The following is an 8173-nucleotide window of genomic DNA, read 5'->3' as shown; positions in this document are numbered from 1 at the left end:
CTACAATCCTAGAGTTGGAAGAGACCTCATGGGCCATCCAGTCCAACCCCATTCTGCCAAGAAGCAGGAAATCGCATTCAAAGCACCCCCGACAGATAGCCATCCAGCCTCTGCTTAAAAGCCTCCAAAGAAAGAGCCTTCACCACATTCCGGGGGAGAGAGTTCCACTGTCGAACAGCCCTTCTCACAGTGAGGAAGTTCTTCCTGATGTTCAGGTGGAATCTCCTTTCCTGTAGCTTGAAGCCCTTGTTCCCTTGCGTCCTAGTCTGCAGGGCAGCAGAAAACAAGCTCCCTCCCTCCTCCCTATGACTTCCCTTCACGTATTTGTACATGGCCCTTATCATGTCTCCTCTCAGCCTTCTCTTCTGCAGGCTAAACATGCCCAGCTCTTTAAGCCGCTCCTCATAGGGCTTGTTCTCCAGACCTTTGATCATTTTAGTCGCCCTCCTCTGGACGCTTTCCAGCTTGTCAACATCTCCCTTCAACTGTGGTGCCCAAAATTGGACGCAGTGTGATTCCAGGTGTGGTCTGACCAAGGCAGAATAGAATAAGGGGGAGCAGGACTTCCCTGGATCTAGACGCTATTCCCCTCTTGATGCAGGACAGAATCCCATTGGCTTTTTTAGCAGCCGCATCACATTCCTGGCTCATGTTCCCCTTCCTCCCCACGAGGACTCCAAGGTCTTTTTCGCACACACTGCTGTCAAGACAGGCATCGTCCCCCATTCTGTATCTTTGATTTCCATTTTTTCTGCCAAAGTGAAGTATCTTGCATTTGTCCCTGTTGAACTTCATTTTGTTAGTTTTGGTGTCATATACCCCAGGTATACAGGTATCCAAAATTTCCATAAAAATTGAACATTTGTAAATTTTAGCGGGCAGCTGAGTCAACTGCTACACACCCTGCTGACTGAATCCGGTACGGCTGATCCGAGATGGTTTTAAACAATTGATTTTAAAGTGGAGATAACTGATTTTACTGTTTATGTACCGTATATACTCGAGTATAAGCCGACCCGAATATAAGCTGAGTCACCTAATTTTCCCACAAAAACTGGGAAAACCTATTGACTCGAGTATAAGACGAGGATGGGAAATGCAGCAGCAACGGGTCAAATTCAAAAATAAAAATAGATATTAATAAAATTGCATTATTTGAGGCATCAATAGGTTAAATGTTTTTGAATCTATATATATAAAAGAGTGATGGCATCACGGCGACCCACAAAACAACAAAACTACAGGGCCCCCAACCTCGAAATTTGACGACACAACCCATCATCCACGCCTCTAGGTTGATACAACAAAAAGAAAAGAAAAATAAAGTCCTAATTAGAGAGAGGAATAATTGCTTTTATCCAATTGCTGCCAGTTAGAAGGCTAAGTTCCTCCAACTTGGTCTCCTAGCAACCCAATAAAAAATAATAAAAAAACACTAAAAAATAATTAAAAACACTAAAAAATTAATACAATAAAATACCATAATAACAAAAAATAACTAAAAATTATACAAGAAAATAATAAAATATAATAAATAAAAAGATAACTTACAATAAAATTAATTAAAAATACAAATAACGTCAAATAAAAATTACACAACAATTTTTAACCAATACCACCACCACTTTGCCACAGCAACGCGTGGCCGGGCGCAGCTAGTATTTATATAAAACTGTAATTTAAGATAATAAGACTTTAATAAGATAAGCTTGTCCAACTCTGAATACCTATATACTCAAGTATAAGCCGACCTGAATAGAAGCTGGCCAGGACCCTCGCTTGAGTATAAGCCGAGGGGAGCTTTTTCAGCCTAAAAAGGGCTGAAAAACTAGGCTTATACTCGAATATATACAGTATTTATAATTTATTTTATGTTTGCTGTATAGACGTTGTGCTCCGTCCTGAGTCCCCTTCGGGGTGAGAAGGGCGGAATGTAAATACAGTAGAGTCTCACTTATCCAACATAAACGGGCTGGCAGAATGTTGGATAAGCAAATATGTTGGATAATAAGGAGGCATTAAGGAAAAGCCTATTAAACATCAAATTAGGTTATGATATTACAAATGAAGCACCAAAACATCATGTTAGACAACAAATTTGGCAGAAAAAGTAGTTCAATACGCAGTAATGCTATGTAGTAATTACTGTATTTATGAATTTAGCACCAAATATCACGATATATTGAAAAAATTGACTCCAAAAATGCGTTGGATAATCCAGAATGTTGGATAAGCGAGTGTTGGATAAGTGAGACTCTACTGTACTTTAAATCTATATACATAATAAAAGTGAAAACTGTTAGTAAAATGGATTGGCATAGTGTGAAATTGTGCTTAGAATTCAAAGTTATGTGTGTAATGCAGAAGTAAAGAGGTTAAATGCATAGAGTGGAAATGAAATGCTAGAGTGTTTTTGGTTGCTAGCCGGAGGTATGTTTAGAGATAAGAATGGAATGCTTGCTCCTGAAACGTTCTCCGATGTAGTGGGACGTATTGTGCCTAATTGCTATGTGTGTGTGTGTGTGTGTGTAAAGAAATCCTTGCAAAGTTGGTTTGCAAAGGGAACTCTGCAAAAGAGCTCAGCTTTGCAGAGGCAAGGCCACGCCTAAAACAATGTATCTGTTTGATGGCAGGTGGCTGAGAATGTCAGTTGGAATTTGAGCTTGGAGGGAAAGCACAGAAAAAGACAGGGCTCTCTAGCTACGGTCAAGTAGTAGTTTTGAATATGCTATGCTGTATATATTGATGCTGATTGATTAGGTTATTGATCTTATGCAACTACATGGACATCGTACGATTGCAGAGCTGTTTATTTGATTTCAACTCAACAAGCAAGAGTAAAGTTTCATTTGTTCTTTTCAGTTCCTCTGCCTGGTCTGAGTCTTTTGCACATGGTGTTAATTGGATGCTACTGATTCCGCTATACTCTCACCTGGTAACAGGACGGAGTCTGGTAATTGTCCGATCTGTCTTGTAAATAAGCTGTATATACTGCAATGAAGTTTGAACTACTTTGATAAGCTGAGAAGGAGTCGTGCAGCAAATGAATTCCGTGAATTCTGAGCAGACAGCCAGAATCATCGGAGGAGGAATTGAGACTGGGAAGATGATTTGTTTCAATCAACCAACTGATCAATCAATCCATCAATCTTTCTGTACATCTGCACAGGCAATGGAACAAAAATACTATATACCCACAAGCATTATGAAATTACATATACAATATTAGGAAACATTTATTTATTTATTTACAGTATTTATATTCCGCCCTTCTCACCCCAAAGGGGACTCAAGGCGGATTACAACGAACACATATATGGCAAACATTCAATGCCAACAGACAAACAACATTCAGTTTTAGACAGACACAGAGGCATTTTAACATCTTTCCAGCTTCATGATTCCGGCCACAGGGGGAGCTGTTGCTTCACCGTCCATTGGTGGCTGTTCTTCCTCATTCTTTTCCTCATGTTTTGCTGGCAGTTTTATGGTGTTATAGATTAGTTAAATTAGCCTCCTGCATAAAGCGTACCTAAATTTTCCCTACTTGACAGATGCAACTGTCTTTCGGGGCTGCATAGGTCAACAGCAAGCCGGGGCTATATATATATATATATTAATGGTCGGAGGCTTAACCCGACCCGGGCTTTGAACTCATGACCTCTCGGTCAGTAGTGATTTATAGCAGCTGGTTACTAGCCAGATGTGCCACATGTCAGAGTTTTATATTATTTGGGTCATTTTTTATGTGAAAATGAATAAGTGTTTGCAAGAATCATGTCCCATCTATGTTTGACCAGCAGCAATTAAGACACCTGCTTTAGCTTGAGGGCTATTAATAGAGTCTGAGTAAGTCTTGTGTTAGTGGTGTTGTAGTGGTGTTGTTGTGGTGTTGTTGTAGAGTGAGAGGAGAGGTGTGAAGGTGAATATGAAGATGCTGTGATGGTAGCAAAGATGGTATTGCTGCTGAAAAGCTACTGAAGTGGAACCGAAGAGAAGTTTGAAGAGGTTTGAAGACGGAGAGTCCAGAAACCAGAAAGGTTAAAGCTTGAAGATAAGAAAGCTTTGTTTTTGCTGCTGATAAAAGCAAAGGACTGTGTTTTGTATGTTTTGTTTATATAAATCTTTCCTTACCAAAGGACAGTTTGTTTTGGAGTTTTTCTCCTTGGACGAGGGTGCAACTTCCGCAGAAGGGGTTGAGAGTTTGGAACCCAATTGGCTAGCTGCGACATGGGTTATGGGCCCAGAAGAACCAGCACCAGTCCTGTTGTTTAGGAGAACCTGAAGGACTCTAAAACCCAGAACTCCTAAAGACTGTCAAGGGTTGTATTTGTTGAAAGAAAGATTTTGAAAACATGTCTCTGAGCGGAAGTGGTAGTTTGCCACTGGAGAGACTAAATTCTTCAAACTACTCGTCGTGGGCAGTGAAATTAAAGTATTTTCTCATTAGAGAAAACTTGTGGAATGTTGTGGAGAATCCTCCGGCAGCTGGGGCGAATGCAGCAGAACTCAGAAATGATGAAAAGTGTAAAGCAAATATTATTCTTTCTGTCGAAGATAACCAGCTCACTTATCTGAGAAATGCTACAACAGCGAGAGAATGTTGGGAACGTTGGAACACCACAGCCTGGCCCCGTTTCTCTCTTTTCATTGTGAAATCACATGTAATAGAAACCAGCTCATTCTCTTTTCTTTCTTATCCATTTCACCACACTGGGCCACAGCAACACGTGGACGGGTACAGCTAATAAATAAGAAATTGGTGCTGAACCCAAACCCAAGCTGCTTTTAATGGCCATGGAATCTCAATGCTATGCCATCCTGGGATTTATAGATTAGTGAGGCATCCGCATTCTTTGGCAGAGAAAGTTCAAAACCTCGTCAAATTACAGCCCCTGTGATTCCATACCATTGTGCCAAGGCACTTAAAAGTCTACAGCAGAGTTTCCTTTCCATTGCTGGAAGCTTTGGTGCTCTAATGCTTTTGTTTTCAAAGGAGGAATCCTAAGCCGGCTGCAACTGTAATGTTCAATTTTTGGGGCTGAATGACAAAGAGCGCACGTTTTGCTGTTGCGCATGGCATCTGTGGCCACAGCGAGGCAGCACTGACCTGCAGCATCCATCGCCTGCAGTCTGTTTAAGAAAGAGAAACAACAGCTGGATCAAGACTACCCTTTCTGAATCCAGATTGTCTGCTTTGAATTGGATTACCGTATATACTCAAGTATAAGCCGACCCGAATATAAGCCAAGGCACCTAATTTTACCACAAAAAAATTGGGAAAACATTGACTCCAGTATAAGCCGAGGGTGGGAAATTTCAGAAATAAAAACAGATACCAATAAATTTAAGCTCAAATTTAAGATAAGACTGTCCAACTCTGATCAAATCATGATTCTCATCTTCTTCAATGTAAATGCCCTTATGTATCCTTTTAATAATAATAACTAGCTGTGCCTGGCCACGCGTTGCTCTGGCGTATGGGAATTCTTTGTTAGCTAGGTGGAATAACAGTGAATAGCTTTGTAGCCTGAAAGCCTGGCCATTTTCTTATGTGAATCCTTGTTTGGTGAGGTGGAATAGAAAGGAATAGGCTTGCTGCTTGGAAGGTTAGGTAGTTGCCTTTTAGGGGAATGTTTTTTTGGGGTGGTAGAATTGTAATGAATAGCCTTGGTCGTTCAAAGCCTGGGTGCTTGCTACCTAGGGGAAATCTTTGGTTGGTCAGCTTCAGAGTAGTATCACTGTTTCAAAGCCTGGTCTCCTTTTACGAAGGTTAATCTTTTATTGGTCTGGTTGGATTGCACTGAATATCCTTGCAGCTCCAATATCTGGCTGTATTTATTATTTTGTATTTTATATATATACTAGCTGTGCCCAGCCACGCGTTGCTGTGGCAAAGTGGTGGTGGTATTGGTTAAAATTGTTGTGGATTTTTTATTTGATGTTATTTGTATTTTTTAATTAATTTTATTGTAAGTTATCTTTTTATTATATTTTATTATTTTCTTGTATTATTTTTAGTTATTTTCTGTTATGATGGTATTTTATTGTATTAATTTTTTAGTGTTTTTTATTATTTTTTATTGGGTTGCTAGGAGACCAAGTGGGCGGAGCTTAGCCCTCTTACTGGCAGCAATTGGATAAAAACAATTATTGCTCTCCTTCTAATTAGGACTTTATTTTTCTTTTCTTTTTGTTGTATCAACCTAGAGGCATGGATGATGGGTTGTGTTGTCAAATTTCGAGGTTGGGGGGCCTGTAGTTTTGTTGTTTTGTCCGCTGCCCTGATGCCATCACTCTTTTATATATATAGATTACAAAATATAGAAAGCATGGTACATGGCCTGTTGTGGGTTTTGGCCCTTTTTTTGGTGTTGTGATTGTGTTTTTTGTGTGATTGTGTTGTATCTTACTGGAGGCAGGGATGATGGATTGTGTTGCCAATTTTAGAGTTTGGGGGGTGTTGGGTTTTGTTGTTTTGTGAGTCGCCGTGATGCCAAAAGCCTTTTATATATAGAGATAGAGTAAAATAATACATGTAATAATACTTTACTTAGGCGATCCCTATTCTTGATCTGCATTTTTTTTTTATTTATTTACAGTATTTATATTCCGCCCTTCTTTCTCACCCTGAAGGGGACTCAGGGCAGATTACAATGGCAAACATTTGATGCCAACAGACAAACAACATACATTAGACAAACTCAGAGGCATTTTTAACATTTTTCCAGCTTCACGATTCCGGCCACAGGGGGAGCTGTTGCTTCACCGTCCAGAAGTGGCTGTACTTCCTTATTCCTTTCCTCGTGTTTTGCTGGCAGTTTTATGGTGTTGTAAATTAGCCTCCCGCATAAAGCGTCCCTAAATTTCCCTTTCGGGGCTGCATAGGTCAACAGCAAGCCGGGGCTATTAATGGTCGGAGGCTTAACCCGACCCGGGCTTCGAACTCATGACCTCTCGGTCAGTAGTGATTTATAGCAGCAGGTTACTAGCCAGCTGCGCCAGAGCCCGGCATGTTCTCCTGCAGTGAGGACATCGGGTTTCCAGACGGAAGGCGGTCCCGGTCAGGGTTGGCTTGATGGACCTTCCTCTTGGCACGTTTCTCCCTTAAGCCCTCCGTTCGTGCCTCTTCGAACTCCGCAGCACTGCTGATCACAGCTGACCTCCAATTAGAGCGCTCAAGGGCCAGGGCTTCCCAGTTCTCAGTATCTCTGCCACAGTTTTTAAGGCTGGCTTTGAGCCCATCTTTAAATCTCTTTTTCTGCCCACCAACATTACGTTTCCCGTTCTTGAGTTCAGAGTAGAGCAACTGCTTTGGGAGACGGTGATCTTTGGGCATTCGGACAACGTGGCCTTCAGTCCAATAGAGTTGATGGCGTAGGAGCATCGCTTCAATGCTGGTGGTCTTTGCTTCCTCAATCATGCTGACATTTGTCTGCCTGTCTTCCCAAGAGATTGGCAGGATTTTCCTGAGGCAACGCTGATGGAAATGCTCCAGGAGTTTGGTGTGACGTCTGCAGACCGTCCACGTTTCGCAGGCATAGAGCAGGGTTGGGAGGGGAATGGCTTTATAAACAAGCACCTTGGTCTCTCTACGGATGTCCCGGACATCAAACACTCTCTGTATCATTCTGGAAAATGCTGCACTCGCAGAGCTCAGGCGGTGTTGTATTTCAGTGTCATCTGTAGACCGTCCACGTTTCGCAGGCGTAGAGCAGGGTTGGGAGGGGAATGGCTTTATAAACAAGCACCTTGGTATCTGTACCGATGTCCCGGTCATCAAACACTCTCTGCTTCATTCGGAAAAATGCTGCACTCGCAGAGCTCAGGCGGTGTTGTATTTCAGTATCTTTTCTAGACTGTCCACGCTTCGCAGGCATAGAGCAGGGTTGGGAGGACAATGGCTTTATAAACAAGCACCTTGGTCTCTCTACGGATGTCCCGGACATCAAACACTCTCTGTATCATTCTGGAAAATGCTGCACTCGCAGAGCTCAGGCGGTGTTGTATTTCAGTGTCATCTGTAGACCGTCCACGTTTCACAGGCGTAGAGCAGGGTTGGGAGGGGAATGGCTTTATAAACAAGCACCTTGGCATCTCTACGGATGTCCCGGTGTGCCGTCCGCCGGACAATAAAAAACTATAAAACTGAAACGTGCTGTCCTTTATCCGG

The sequence above is a fragment of the Anolis carolinensis genome, chromosome 1, assembly GCF_035594765.1.
Source record: "Anolis carolinensis isolate JA03-04 chromosome 1, rAnoCar3.1.pri, whole genome shotgun sequence".
In the NCBI taxonomy this organism is placed as follows: Eukaryota; Metazoa; Chordata; class Lepidosauria; order Squamata; family Dactyloidae; genus Anolis; species Anolis carolinensis.
This window is presented reverse-complemented; position numbering follows the sequence as displayed.